The 13,845-nt window shown below is 36.9% G+C and overlaps 1 protein-coding gene across 4 annotated transcripts in view; it reads right to left on the bottom strand.

Annotated features, from left to right (window-relative positions):
• Nucleotides 1–13,845, bottom strand: part of TTC29 (tetratricopeptide repeat domain 29) — a 658,543-nt gene that overhangs the window by 247,196 nt on the left and 397,502 nt on the right. For all 4 annotated transcript variants that reach the window (XM_053216892.1, XM_053216893.1, XM_053216894.1 and 1 more), the window contains one exon: nt 12,177–12,267. The gene's annotated coding sequence lies outside the window, so the exon portion shown is untranslated. The remainder of the gene's footprint in view (nt 1–12,176; nt 12,268–13,845) is intronic.

The raw sequence follows: 13,845 nt of genomic DNA, 5'->3' as shown, positions 1-13,845 counted from the left end.
ACAAAAAGTGGGGAATGTAATACCAGAATTTGTAATGTAATATCAGTATAAATTTGTCATGATGGGTAGATTTTTTAAAGACTTTAGATTCCATGTGCTATTTTAGGTGATTAGATACAGTTTATTTAATAGTTTCCTGGTTTAGTTAATGTATATCTGGCCAAATGAATAGTAATTTGTGTTGCAAAAAATTTGGTTTAAAGGCAGAAATTTAAAGTCTTTCAGAGATAGGGTGCTAGGGTGCATATATCATATATGGCTCACCTTCTAACTATATTCCCTAAGAAAGTCTTAAAAATCTTCCCTTCACCAACAATTTGAGATCTAAAGAGGAAAATGCCAAACCTCTGTAAGTTCTCTACTAACTTATTTCCCTAGGTTAAAAGTGCTGGTGGGAAGTGTTATAATCGAAAAAGCACCATGACTTTAATAGAGATGCAATGTTCCCAAGGTAGAAGAGGTCAGTGGAATTATTAAATCTCAGTGGGAGACTAGGTATATTTACCATAATATTCAGCCATGCCAATGTGTCCATTAGAATAGCTTGATCTACAGAGACCTGTGGCTATGATTAATTGGTCATGACATTGCTAGGAATCAAACTAATGGGTAACCTTTATACTTAGAACTTAATTTGTGTAAGAAGAAAAAAGATCCCCTAAACCTGATAAACAGAAGCCTGGCTTGAGTTCCCATAATAGACAGTAGAGAGTACTGATTTTTCGTTACATGCCAAGATGAGAACCACAGCCCCTTGAATGAAAGCTATGTACCCTGGAGTCCAGACATTACACCCAAAGTGCACTTGAATCTTTCTCCTTTTTTTCTTTAAAGGTAGCTATATTTATTCACTCAAGTAACCATACTGGAAAAAAGAGTATACCCAAAACTTTCGGGTTGTTAGATACCATACACTAATTCTGAGTTAATGTTAATGCTAATTTTTAATCCATTATTAATAGATTTAAGGTAAATTAATTGTTTGGTTTTTTTAAGTCTAAAATAGGCCTAGTAAACTCTGGGCCCATCCTATGGTTATTTTTCTGATGGTAGGAATTTTTAGTGATCACCTGACCTTTAGAATAAAGGTTATTACGGTACAAGAGCATCAAGAGGAAGTTCTTGAGATTCTACCTTTATGCAGCAATTACAGTGGGTCAGATAATTGGAAAGATTCACCAGACTCTAGCAAGACTTACTCAAAAAGATTCCTCTGGGCAAAAGATACAGAGAAGCAGGGGCAAGAAAGCATAATGGGGGGCGCCTGGGTGGCTCAGCCAGCTAAGCGTCCAACTCTTGATTTTGGCTCAGGTCACGATCTCAGTTTTGTGAGTTCAAGCCCCACATCATGCTTCGGATTCTCCTTCTCTCCCTGCTCCTCCCCAGGTCGCACTGTCTCCCTCAAAATAAATTAAAAACAAAAAGGTATAATGCAACCTCAGATTGGTCCTGACACCCATATACAACTTCTTTGGTTCTCCCTCATTTGCACATGATGACCTTCATCTCTAGAACAAAAGTTTACCTGGGGATCTCTTATTTATTGTTGGATTTAAGTCTTAATATATACTTTATTTTTTCCCCAATCTATGTTAAGGAATAATTGAAAAATTACTGAAAAAAATAACTGCATACATTTAAAATGTACAACATGATGATTTAATATATATACAAATTGTGAAATAATTACCAAGACCAAGGTAATTAACATATTCACCACCTTATAATGAACTCTTGTGGTATGTGTGTGCTGAGAACACTTAAGATTACTCCCAGCATCTTTCAAGTATACAATTTTTTTGTGGTCGCAAATGGCAAAATTTTATTCTTTTTTATGGCTAAATAATATTCCTGTGTGTGTGCGTGTGTGTGTGTGTGTGTGTGTGTGTGTGTGTGACATTTTCTTTATTCATTCAACCACTGGAGGGCATTAGATTGTTTCCATGCCTTGGCTATTGTGAATAATGCTGCAATGGACATGGGAATGTAGGTATCTCTTTGAGATGAAGATTTTGTTTCTTCCCAACCCAGGAGTGAGATTGCTGGATTATGCAGTAACTCTATTTTTAGTTTTTTGAGGAACCTCCACATTGTTTTCCATATTGGCTGTACCAATTTACATTTCCACAACAGTGTACAAGGGTTTCCTTTTCATCAAGGGGTCGTTATCCTCCACTGGTCACACAGCCAAAGCAGGCTATAAAGTAGGTACGGATTACCAATCTATATATTTTGATAAACAATGTAGACAAACTAGTCCAGCGTGCATTCAGGGGAGTTTCAGACTTTAAACAGCATATTAAGTGTCACTACCTAGTATATTTCATTCATATCTTGGTCATGGGAGAATAAATGGAAAGTAATACTACATCTGCAAGGAACTTTACACATGGAAAACTTAGGAGTGAAAATTCTTTGCATATTCCTATTTGTTTCCTTGGGTTAGCTGGACAAAGTAGATGTACGTTTTGAAGAATAAAAGCTTAATCATTGTGCCACTGTTCCTGATAGAGCTTTCTTGCTGGAGCAACCTGATAAGCAGCATATACTCCCTACTCCCATATTTTGATTCGCAGAAAAACAAAACAAAACAAAACAGAAGTGATTTGCTTTTACTTAGCAATAACAGAAGTATACTTTTATTTTCCACCTCAGTAATCTGTCAACTTTGGCTCTTTGCTGCAATTTAGTTCACAGGGACCTTAATTCTCTTACCATCTTGTAGAATATCAGGCTGGATTGCGACACTGATTGGTTGTTTAGCAGAAACTGGAGAGCAAGATATACCAGGTACTCTATACCCTCGTACTATAAGCGCATGGGAAAAGGGACAATATACATCTTATGAAAACACAGGAGTTTTCTCACATCAGTGAGGTTCTGGAGGGTTTAGATGGACAAACACTCCAATGTGAAGGACAATTTGTTGAAATTTGCCTACCCAATCAAAATGCTTATTTGCGTAACTTTGGATTTTAGAGGCTGATACGAATCCTGGCCTGTCATCACATCTGTAGCTGTTGTCTGCCTTGAGATAATAAAACACAGTTCTTGGTTTCTGGCCCCAGGATCTGTCCTCATATCTGCCCTTCCCAAGTCTTGTTCACAGCTTCACAATGATTTTGTGAACCTCTGAAATCCATTCCAATAAATTAATTTTTCTGAAGTTAGCCAGAGTTGACTTTTATTACTTACAACTAAAGAATGTTAATTTACACAATAATTAAGGATGTAGTACAAATGAAGTAAAACTTAATTAAAAAAACACAAATTAGTAAGTGTTAATTATAGACATCAATTATTCACATTGAACATTTTATAACATTTAATTTCTGTAAAAAATTTTTTTCAACGTTTATTCATTTTTGAGAGACAGAGAGACAGAGCATGAGCAGGGAAGGGGCAGAAAGACAGGGAGACACAGAATCCCAAGCAGACTCCAGACTCTGAGCTGTCAGCACAAAGCCTGACGCAGTGCTCAAACCCAAGAACTGTGAGATGGTGACCTGTGCTGAAGTCAGACGCTTAACTGACTGAGCTACCCAGGCACCCCTAACATTATACATTTTCTAAAGTAATAGTTGAAACTCTAAGATTCTATTAAGAAATTGCATTTAAAGAGTGGGTGCCCGGGTGGCTCAGTTGGCTAAGTGTCCAACTCTCGGTTTCGGCTCAGGTCATGATCTCATGATTTCATGAGTTTGATCCCCACATGGGGCTCTGTGTTGATTAAGAGCCTGCTTGGGATTCTCTCCCTCTGCCCCTCCCCTGCTCATGTTGTCTCTGTTTCTCTCAAAATAAATAAATAAACTTAAAAAATAAAAAAAAAAGAAACTGCATTAAAGATTATACAGAATTACATATATTTTTCTATCGTTACATCGAGATTTGATGAAATTAGTTTTAAAAATGGAGGCTAAAATATTCTATTTGATTTTTTGTTGTTATTGTTTTGTTTTTAAGTTTATTTACTTATTCTGAGAGAGAGAAAAAGTGTGTGTGGAAGTGGGGGAGGGGATGAGAGAGAGGGAGGGAGAGAATCCTAAGCAGGCTCCACCCTATCAGCCCAGGGCCTGACTCAGGCTCGATTTCCCCAACTGTGAGATCATGACCTGAGCTGAAATCAAGAGTTGGGTGCTTAACTGATTGAGCCACTCAGGTGCCCCCAAAATATTCTATTTGTGTAGTCAAGTGATTATGTGCATTTTTTTACCTGGCTGAAAATATAAAATATTTTTGGGGTTTTACTATTTCCTATTTGTAAAATAAATTAGGTGGAGAAATCTAGTCAATATTTATTGATCTTACATAAACAGTGCACTGAACTAAATATTCTAAGGTAAAATAAAAAGCCATTTGCTTATTGATGTTTGCAAGCAATAATTTTTATGCTGAATTTAGAGTTGAAAGCATTTTTATAGATTGTACCAATGTGTATAACACTCTTCTAATTGTCCTAAGCGTTTTGCAGTTAAAAGAACCTAGAAAAATAACTTTTAAGATTCAATCAAATATAATCAGCAAATAGTTTTTGAACTACACATTCTCAAATTGTTTGGCAAGATTCCGTAAAATGCAAGAGAGCTGGAAAAGGAGAAGCAACAGGCTGAAGGCATGATACTCAGTCATACTAATGTTAGGAAAGCACATTTTAAAACTAAGGGTATAGGAAATAATTGCCTGAAAATCATCAACATCTAAGAAGCTTGGAAAGCCTTTAGGATCCAGCTTGAAAATCTTTTACCTGTCTTGACATCTAATGTATATTATCTTGGTTTTAAATTCACTTTTAATTGTTTTTTTTCTCACTCAGTGTGTGCCAACCACATTGTTTTTAATGCCAAAGTATACAGAGAACTTTCTTTTATAATGTCTTGTAAATATTAGTTGTTATTAAAACTTATTTCCCCATTTTTTTCAGTGTTTTTATACTCTGCATTCTGTTTTCTCAAACGGCTAAATCTGCCAATTAAAAAAAGTGCCATTTGAATTTGAACATACTTTATATGCTTTTTGCTAACTTTACTCATTTTGTGCCTCCACACACTGGATAAAACTACAATGACAATGTTTTCTACAAGTGTAGGCAAATTTCAACAAAATAATATGCTTTAACAGTTGTCACATCTTTCAAAAGCTTAATTATGTGTGCACATCATAATAAAAATATATGTGTATATACATATCTGCTTATATGTATATAAATATCATTTTAAGATATTAAGAGGCATATCAATATTTTCCCAATTCAATTCAGGAGTGAAATTTCCCATTTTCCAAGGACAAAGATCTAACTGTATACACAAGGGGAGTTCTAAATTCATGAACAAAACATATATTCTATATGTATCGAATAGATGTAAGCATATTTTATATATAAGCATATTATATATTTACATATAGATTATATATTCTATAGAATATATATATTATATAGATGAGATCATGTGATCTCATGATCTTTTTATGTAGGGGCACCTGGGTGGCTCAGTTGGTTGAATGTCTGACTCTTGATTTTGGCTCAAGTCATGATTTCATGGTTCGTGAGTTCGAGCCCCATGTCAGGCTCTGTGCTGACAGCACAGATACTGCTTATGATTCTCTCTCTCTCCTCTCTCTTCCCCTCCTCTGCTCGTGCTTGCTCTCTTTCTCAAAATAAATAAACATTAAAAAAAGTGTTTAAGTAACATAGGGGACCACAAGGAAAAACAGAAAGTCAGTGAACCAAAAACATACCCAGGAAGAAAGCATTTTGAATATTATAAAAAAAAAAGTTTTAAAAATAATAACTTCAGTGGTTCTATGAACAATTTTAACAATATATATAAGCATATAAACATATTATATATTATATTGAATATAATAATATTTTTCAAAGATTGTTATAAATAAGATGATAAATATCACATTTGGTAAAATTCTATAACTTCCAGTTCAGTCTCATACTAAAATAACTTTATTAAATAAAAGTATAAATAAAAGCTGAATTAGACATAACAAAAAAATATGGAGTAGCAGTCCTATGCACTAAATTTGAAAGTCTAAATCCATTCATCCATCCAACCAACCATTCATCTATCTATCCTTCCATTCATCACTTCAGTAAGCCAGGTAGTCTGCTAGAGTAGGAATACAAAGATAAATCATGTTCTCAGTGAACTCACAGTCTAGGAATCAAGACAGACATGCAAAAGAGACAACTATTTCTTTGTTTTTAAGCTCTGTGACCCATCTGCACCAGCATCAGAAAGAACTGGACTGATGTCCTTTTCTTCTCAATCACTTAAGTCCTAGCCATCCCATTCTGGTCCCCAGGTTGTGCCTAATCCTCTCTGCTCCTGACTCATTCAGTCTCAAATTCTGCACTCAGATCTAATTCTCCTCTAGTACTGACCTCAGGACACCCAGGCATTCACACCCCATGAGTTATGTTCCTTCAGCCAGTTTGCATAACCAATTATTCTAATGGGACCTGGTACAGCACAGACCATCATGGCCAATGTGCCTTCTTGGATCATCCAGTCCTGCGGAAATCTACAGTACCACATGATAAGTGCTATAAAATAACATCACCTTGGGTGCCTTGAGGAGGGACTATGCAGCTTCCCAGGACTGAGTGGAAGTTTGACAGCTACAAAACACTTTATAGAGAATAATGTTTGAAATGTAATTTTGAGTCTCGAAAAATGAGTAGATGTGTGCCAGGTATACAGAGAATACAATGGCAGAAAACCTTAGCTCTTTAGATTCACATGAATTCTAGAATATAGGGACACAGAGGTGTGGAAGATGAAGTCATCCCCAAACAACATAGCAATATAAAAATCTGAGCTCCAACCAAGGCAATGAAAAACTGAGCACACAATAACATATTCATCAGTTTAGTATATTTGGGATTATAATTGGAACAGATATTGATTTTATAGTATTAGTTATAGTCAGGACAGGGAAAATTATGAATGTTCCTCAAGAAGAGTGAAATAAAGTAAAAAGGGCATCAGTTCTTTATGGGTGAAACTGGTTACTTACAGGAACATTCTACAAAGAACCTTGGTTGATCTGACTCCAAAGATTTTCTCCTAAATTATTATTTTAGCTTTCTTTCCTCTTATCCCATGCTTAACAATAATATGTATAATTTCCTTCTCTTTGTAGAGAAGGACGGAAGTTGTGTTTTGGTTAACCAACTATGAATATTTAGGTTATCCATGAAATTATATTCTCACTACAAATAAATTAATTAATATATTCCCACTACAAATGCACTGGCATTTGGCTTATGTGTCAGCATATGTCTTTAGTTATTTTGTGTTTACTAAGGTTGTTCACCACTGGATATGCTGTAGTCATGGTTCTGGATTTTCAAAACTGAGGAACAGGTCTTTGTCTAGAGTAATCCATCCAGAAAGAGCCATCTTATGAAGGCCAGGTTAGTGACCATTGACTTCTCTTGGTAATTACCCCCATCTTGACCCTCTTTATTACAAAAGTAATTATGGTTCTATGTGATTTATTCAAAATTTTTAAGTAGGGCCACATGGGTGGCTCAGTTGGTTGAGTGTCTGACTCTTGACTTTGGCTCAAGTCATGATCTCATGGTTCGTGAATTCGAGCCCCGTGTCAGGCTCTGTGCTGACAGCACAGATACTGCTTATGATTCTCTCTCTCCTCCTCTCTCTGCCCCTCCCCTGCTCATGCTTGCTGTCTCTCTTTCTCAAAATAAATAAACATTAAAAAAATTTTTAAGTAACATAAGGGACCACAAGGGAAAATAGAAAGTCAGTGAACCAAAAACATACCCAGGAAGGAAGAATTTTGAATATTATAAAACAAAGTTTTAAGAATAACAATTTCAGAAGACCATGGGGGAAGGGAAGGGGGGAAAATAGTTAAAAGCAGAGAGGGAGGGAGGCAAACCATAAGAGACTCTTAAATACAGAGAATAAACTGAGGGTGGATGGGGGTGTGGGGGACAGGGGAAAATGGGTGATGGGCATTGGGGAGGGCACTTGTTGGGATGAGCACTGGGTGTTGCATGTAAGCGATGAATGATGGGAATCACCCCAAAAACCAAGAGCACACTTTACACACTGTATGTTAGCCAATTTGACAATAAATTATATTAAAAAATAATAATTTCAGTGGCTCTTTGAACAATTTTAGCAGTAACATCTTTACATTTTTTCTAGGATAATCAGATAACTGAGAATATCTTATCCATCACAGTGGCCGTGAGAATGCACCTCAGAGACCATTGACTTGACTACAGGGTGTGTAATTAACCAAGGGTACCAGCTACTGTGTTTTGAAATTTGTGGTTCCACACCTCCCAGAGGTCATTCCCAGCCAATGACTGTGTGCAGAAGAGGTACTAAAGCAAACCCATTCTTGACTTCTCTGAAGGCCAACTTTGGCTTAAGGATTCCCTATTGTTTCCCCAAACCTTCTATCAGTCTAGGGTAGTTCCACCAAACCTCTCTCTCTCCTTTATTTGAGATCAGAAGTGCATCAGAGTCTGATGGCTCTCTTAGCCTTCTCTAGCTCCCTCCCTATTTTCTCTCAAAGAAGCATTTCTTCAAATAAAATCCTTGCATATTACCTACCTCATCTTTGCATCACCTTCTGAAGGACCCTGAACAACACTTCTAAAAATTTTGCTAAATTCTCTTCAACATTTTATGCCATGGTACAAAAGGTAAGAATTCCAACTGGGCTAATCCTCCCAGTGGGCAGAATATTGAATGGTGTATCCTCCTGTCCACTTTACCCAGATGGAGGAAGTGTTTGAGGAAAGAGTCCATGCTGATATATGGGTATTATCTATTAGTTTTCCTAAAAGATCAGAGACATGGGAGAAGCAAGATTGCTGACATGGAAGTTTGGATAAGAGTTATATGGGTAGGAGCACCTGGGTGGCTCAGTCGGTTAAGCGATTTTTGGTTTCAGTTCAGGTCATGATCTCACAGTTCATGGATTCAAGCCCTGTGATGGGCTACGTGCTGACAGTACAGAGCCTTCTTGGGATTCTCTCTCTCCCCCTCTCTCTGTGCACCCCCCTGCTCACTCACTCTCTGTATCTCAAAAAATAAACATTAAAAAAAAAAAAGTCTGGATAGACTACTTTGAATAGACCCAGAGTGGATAAAAGAGTCTCTTAACAGTCAGGTAGACTTTCCTGCTCAGTGGAGGTAAATTTATTCTAGAGCTTACTCAATGGTTTATGAGCAACATGATCATATTGGTAGGAAAGGAAGGAACACATGGATAGGCACAGTAACGAGCATTTTCCCACCCCACAGATGACCTAGTTTTTGCTACTGCTGAGAGCCCATTTTGCAAGTAGCAATAAATAACCCCATGTTCCTGATTGGATACCATATTCTAGAAGGACCAATCTACTAGCTAATAGCATGCTGGTTATACTATATCCCCTCCATCAAGAGGAGGCAGTATTTTGTCCTAACTAGAACAGACATGTATTCTGTATATATATTTGCCTTCCCTATTGGCTATGCTTCTGACAGCAGCATCACCTATGGACTTATAAATGCCTTATTTATGGCTACAATGCAAATAGCTTCTCAGGGATGAAACAAGGGAGTTTGTTGATATTCATGGTTTAACTGCTTTAACACATAATCTATTATCCATAAGATCCTGACCTTATAAAAGGAAACAAATGAAGACTTAAAGCTCCAGCTGACACACACTACTTTCTAAGTTTGGGATGTTGTGCTGTAGGATACAGTATGTACTCCGAAACAAGAATCAATGTATGGTGCTGTTTCCCAGAGCCAGGATACTTAGGTCCAAGAACACAGAGAATAGGGATGGTACTGCTTGGTACACCTAATATCCCATTTGCAAAACTTTACTTCTCAACAACACAACCCTAGGATGTACTGAGATACAGCTCCTTAGTACCAAATGGAGAAATGATTCTACCAAGGGACACATTTTGTTTCCATTGAGTTAGAGTAGCTAAGACTGCTAACTGGTATTTTGGTTTCTTCATAATGGTTATAATATTGATTAGATGGTTGATCTTGCCTACCAAGAAAAAAGGAGAAATCAGGATGAAACCAAGGGGAGCCTTGGCAAGGATTGCCTTCCAGAACCTCTGTGTCTAACAGTTAAAGTTATTAGAAGACCCAACAATCTCAAATATTTGGAAACACCAAGGACTTGTATCCACTTGGAATGCATTTTTAAGTTATTCCAAGACATAAACTGATTAAATCGAAAAAAATAAAAGATAAAATAAAAGGAAAATGTACAGTGGAGAGGAAAATTGTATATACCTTTATATAATCGTGTATGACAAGTTGTAGAAATAAACAAACTTTCATCTACCTAAAATATCGACATGAAATCATACCAGAACTTGAGCATGATGGATATTACTGAACAATCTTGGATCTGTAACACGCAATATTTTTGGTTGACTCCTTTTGGGTATGGAATGACCATTACTTTGGTTGCACAAATGAGAACTGTATTACGGAGGGTAGTAACTTTTCTTTTTAAAATATGTGTAAGTATAGGAATACTGGTGTATGTTGACAGTGGGCAGCCAGAATGGTAGGTCATAATGGGAATTTGTCATTCTGTTTTAGTCATTCTGCTTCTGAACCTTCTACTCATATTTTAGGAAACCTTGTAAGCTATAAGAAGTTCACTTCCAGGTACAGAAGCTCAGTATGCCAAAACATTACTTTTTGAGACTCCTTTGCAATGAGCGTACTGTACTGATACACTGCCAGTGTCAGCCAATTAGAGACATCTGCTTCAGACTTTGAACCACAAGTGACTCATGCAAACACATAACGATCATGCAGAAAATGGCAAGGCTGAGAGTAGTGACAGTGATTATGTTGTTTTCAGAGGCAGCACTGTCTAGAGCCCAGGGCCAACACTGATAGATTTAGAAGTCCAAGGTGGGGCATCTGTGCCCACAGAGTCTCCCTGGCACTAGTTACGAGGCAGGATTTGGAGTATTGTTCAAGGATTCATGTTTGGTCTCCACTCTGTGAATATTCTGTAAAAGATCAAATATGATTTTAACAAAATTTTGTCTGACTGTAATAGAGCTAATTTTTGTAATTGAGACCTTTTTGCCATTGAGAATATGATTAATACTCTGTTTTGTGAATAGGTAATTTGAGAGCCTTTTGGCTCTTACTGCCCAAAGTAGCCTGTGTTGCCTTTACGTGCCTTCAAGATCAGCCCCAACCTGCTAGATACTGACCCTACTGTTTGAATAATTTGTTTCAGGCCTGGTTAGGATTAGCTCTGCCTCTAGAGCTTTGTGAAGCTACCCACAGATGTGTACCATGTATTCAGTTCTTCCATATTGCTTCAGTTTTCCCAGCTAATAAGCAGCAGACCTGGGACTTATTTAGACTTTGTGACTCCAAAGCCCTTGCTCCTAATCATCACCTCCTACTGACTTTAGCTACATCTCACAGATGGTCCCTTTGAAGGTGAGTGGCCTCCTCGAGACTCTTCCAAATCACGTCATTATATAGTCTCCATATAATCTGACAGACTACCACCTACTGACAATAGCATTCATGTTGATTAGCAAGCTATACTATTAAAACTTCTTCTAATATCATCCACATTAACTATCCTGCACCTTTCACTTCATTAATGTACCCCTCATATCTTAGCACTTGCCCTATATAAGGGTATCTTTTACTAACTTCCTCTCCCCAGAAAGAACAGAATTGTCCTGGCATCCTCTTCAGCCTGGGTCCCACCAATGGAATTACCGCTCCTTCCACTTCCTGCCATCTCAAACTCCTGGTATACTTTCTCAGGGCTCAGGTTGGTCCTCTATCAATCCATACAACTGGAATAATGTAACACTTTATAGTTCATCTAGAATTCCATGTCTTAACTTGGCTGATTAGCAAAGGAACAATTAGAGAAAGCTCATTGAACTGGAAAAAGATAATGACTCCAGAATTCCTGACTCCAGACTTCATGGACACTCCAGTAAGTGATTTTTCCATATTTTTTGGAGCCCCACATTTTCCTCTCTTCTGATTCCAGAATTGTTTTTGAAATGGTAGCTGTCTTTGTGAAAAGAAGAAACCTTTAGAGGTGCAGGAGGATATTTGATGAGGCTGTTTTAACTGAATAAAAGCTTACCGCAAATACAATTTACTTACTTTATGCACTTAATTCTGTATGAAATTCATAGGTAGGAGGCATATTTTATAAAAGCAGAATCTTGCTGGGTTGATGAATCTTGCTGGTTTCCTAACAGAAAAAAATGGGTGTCTCACTTGAAATACATAAGCTTTGAAAATTCTCCAAATCATTTCTCCTTTTTTTAAACATTCAGATTGAAAGATGAGATGGAGACAGGAGTGCTGTTGATGATCAAATGAACAACCATTGCAAGCATTCTCAGTAGACAGAGCTCATCCTGAAAGTCATTAAACACATAAATGCTGGAAGAGAACATCAGTGTCATGTTTCATTGCTCCAACAACACATAGAAGGAAGAGCAAAGTATTTTTTAAAAACTTGATACCCAAATTGTTTATTTCAGCATTTCCATTTTACCCTTCATTACCTTTTGTTCCAGAGACAAAAAGTTGAAAATCATGATAGAAAATTGCAGATGTTTTCCAACAGCTCATTATTATAAATATGGATGAAATTCATAATAAAAATATTTTTCATTTTTTCTCCTGCTGGTGCAACCAAAACTATCCAAGCAGATGATTAGTTAATAAAGTAAAGAGCAATCAAGGTATACAGTCAGTTCATAGCAGGCTACAGGTACCAAGGAGGATGAATCAAAAGGGTTTGAAAACAGTGACAGGAGGAGGTTGTCAAGTGAAACTCTGAGCTGTAAAAATCAATGCTCATAAACAGACTAAGCATCCGTAAAAGTAGCCCATTGTGCAAAATGGCTTATGAGTGTTGCCTCTGAGAACTTGTGGCTGTAAAGACCTACTTGTGTTTTCTGAAAGTTGTGCTTATAATCAATTCCACCAAAATATAAGTTGCCCAGAAGAGAGAATGTCATGACTGATAAAAACAGCAGAAGGGTGTGCATGGGGAAGAATTTGCCAAGTATCCAAAGCAGTCTCCAGAGAAGTTGGGTTGACTTCAATGGCCAGTTTCAGTTATCTAGCCAGAGACTTCCCTAGAGTAATGCAATATAGGTGGTCAAAGCCTGACAGACCCATCTTTTAAGGACATCTGATTCTTTTCTTATTCTGTGCTCAGGAATAGACTTTCTGATCGACATTTATTATCTACAGCGAAATGGGAAGTTATGTCTTAAGTTAACAGTCAGGATCTGTTGCTTTGTCAAATATAGATTCGAGCATAAACTGGCAAACTGATGCATAAACTAGTCTTTTAAGATTTTTGGTTTATGCAAATCAACTTCTACATCCTGATTATTTCTTGGCAAACTGGTAAGCATTTGTTTTTTGAATCTGTCAAGCTGTAAACTAGACACTGAGGTAGTGCTTCCACCAAAGACTGCCTTCTCATGAGACTCTACAAAGACATTGGCTTCAATATCTTTTTCTTGCCCCAATGAGTATTATAGCTATTCAGTTGGTCTATGTTTCCAACCTGGAAAGACACAGGAGTCCAAATTAGGATGAAATTTACTACTGTAAACTTATATTCCAATCTTCATACAAAGAAGTATTATATATTTAGGACTAAAATTATCACTGTAGAAACAAAACATTTTATAAGTACTATCATTTTCCTTCATAATCCTTTCAAAACAAGAAGGAATAAATAATTATAAATTTTAAATCAGAGCTGGGAATTCTAAATAGTACATTTTACACTTGGCTATTCACC

The sequence above is a fragment of the Acinonyx jubatus genome, chromosome B1, assembly GCF_027475565.1.
Source record: "Acinonyx jubatus isolate Ajub_Pintada_27869175 chromosome B1, VMU_Ajub_asm_v1.0, whole genome shotgun sequence".
Taxonomy (NCBI): Eukaryota; Metazoa; Chordata; class Mammalia; order Carnivora; family Felidae; genus Acinonyx; species Acinonyx jubatus.
This window is presented reverse-complemented; position numbering and strand designations above follow the sequence as displayed.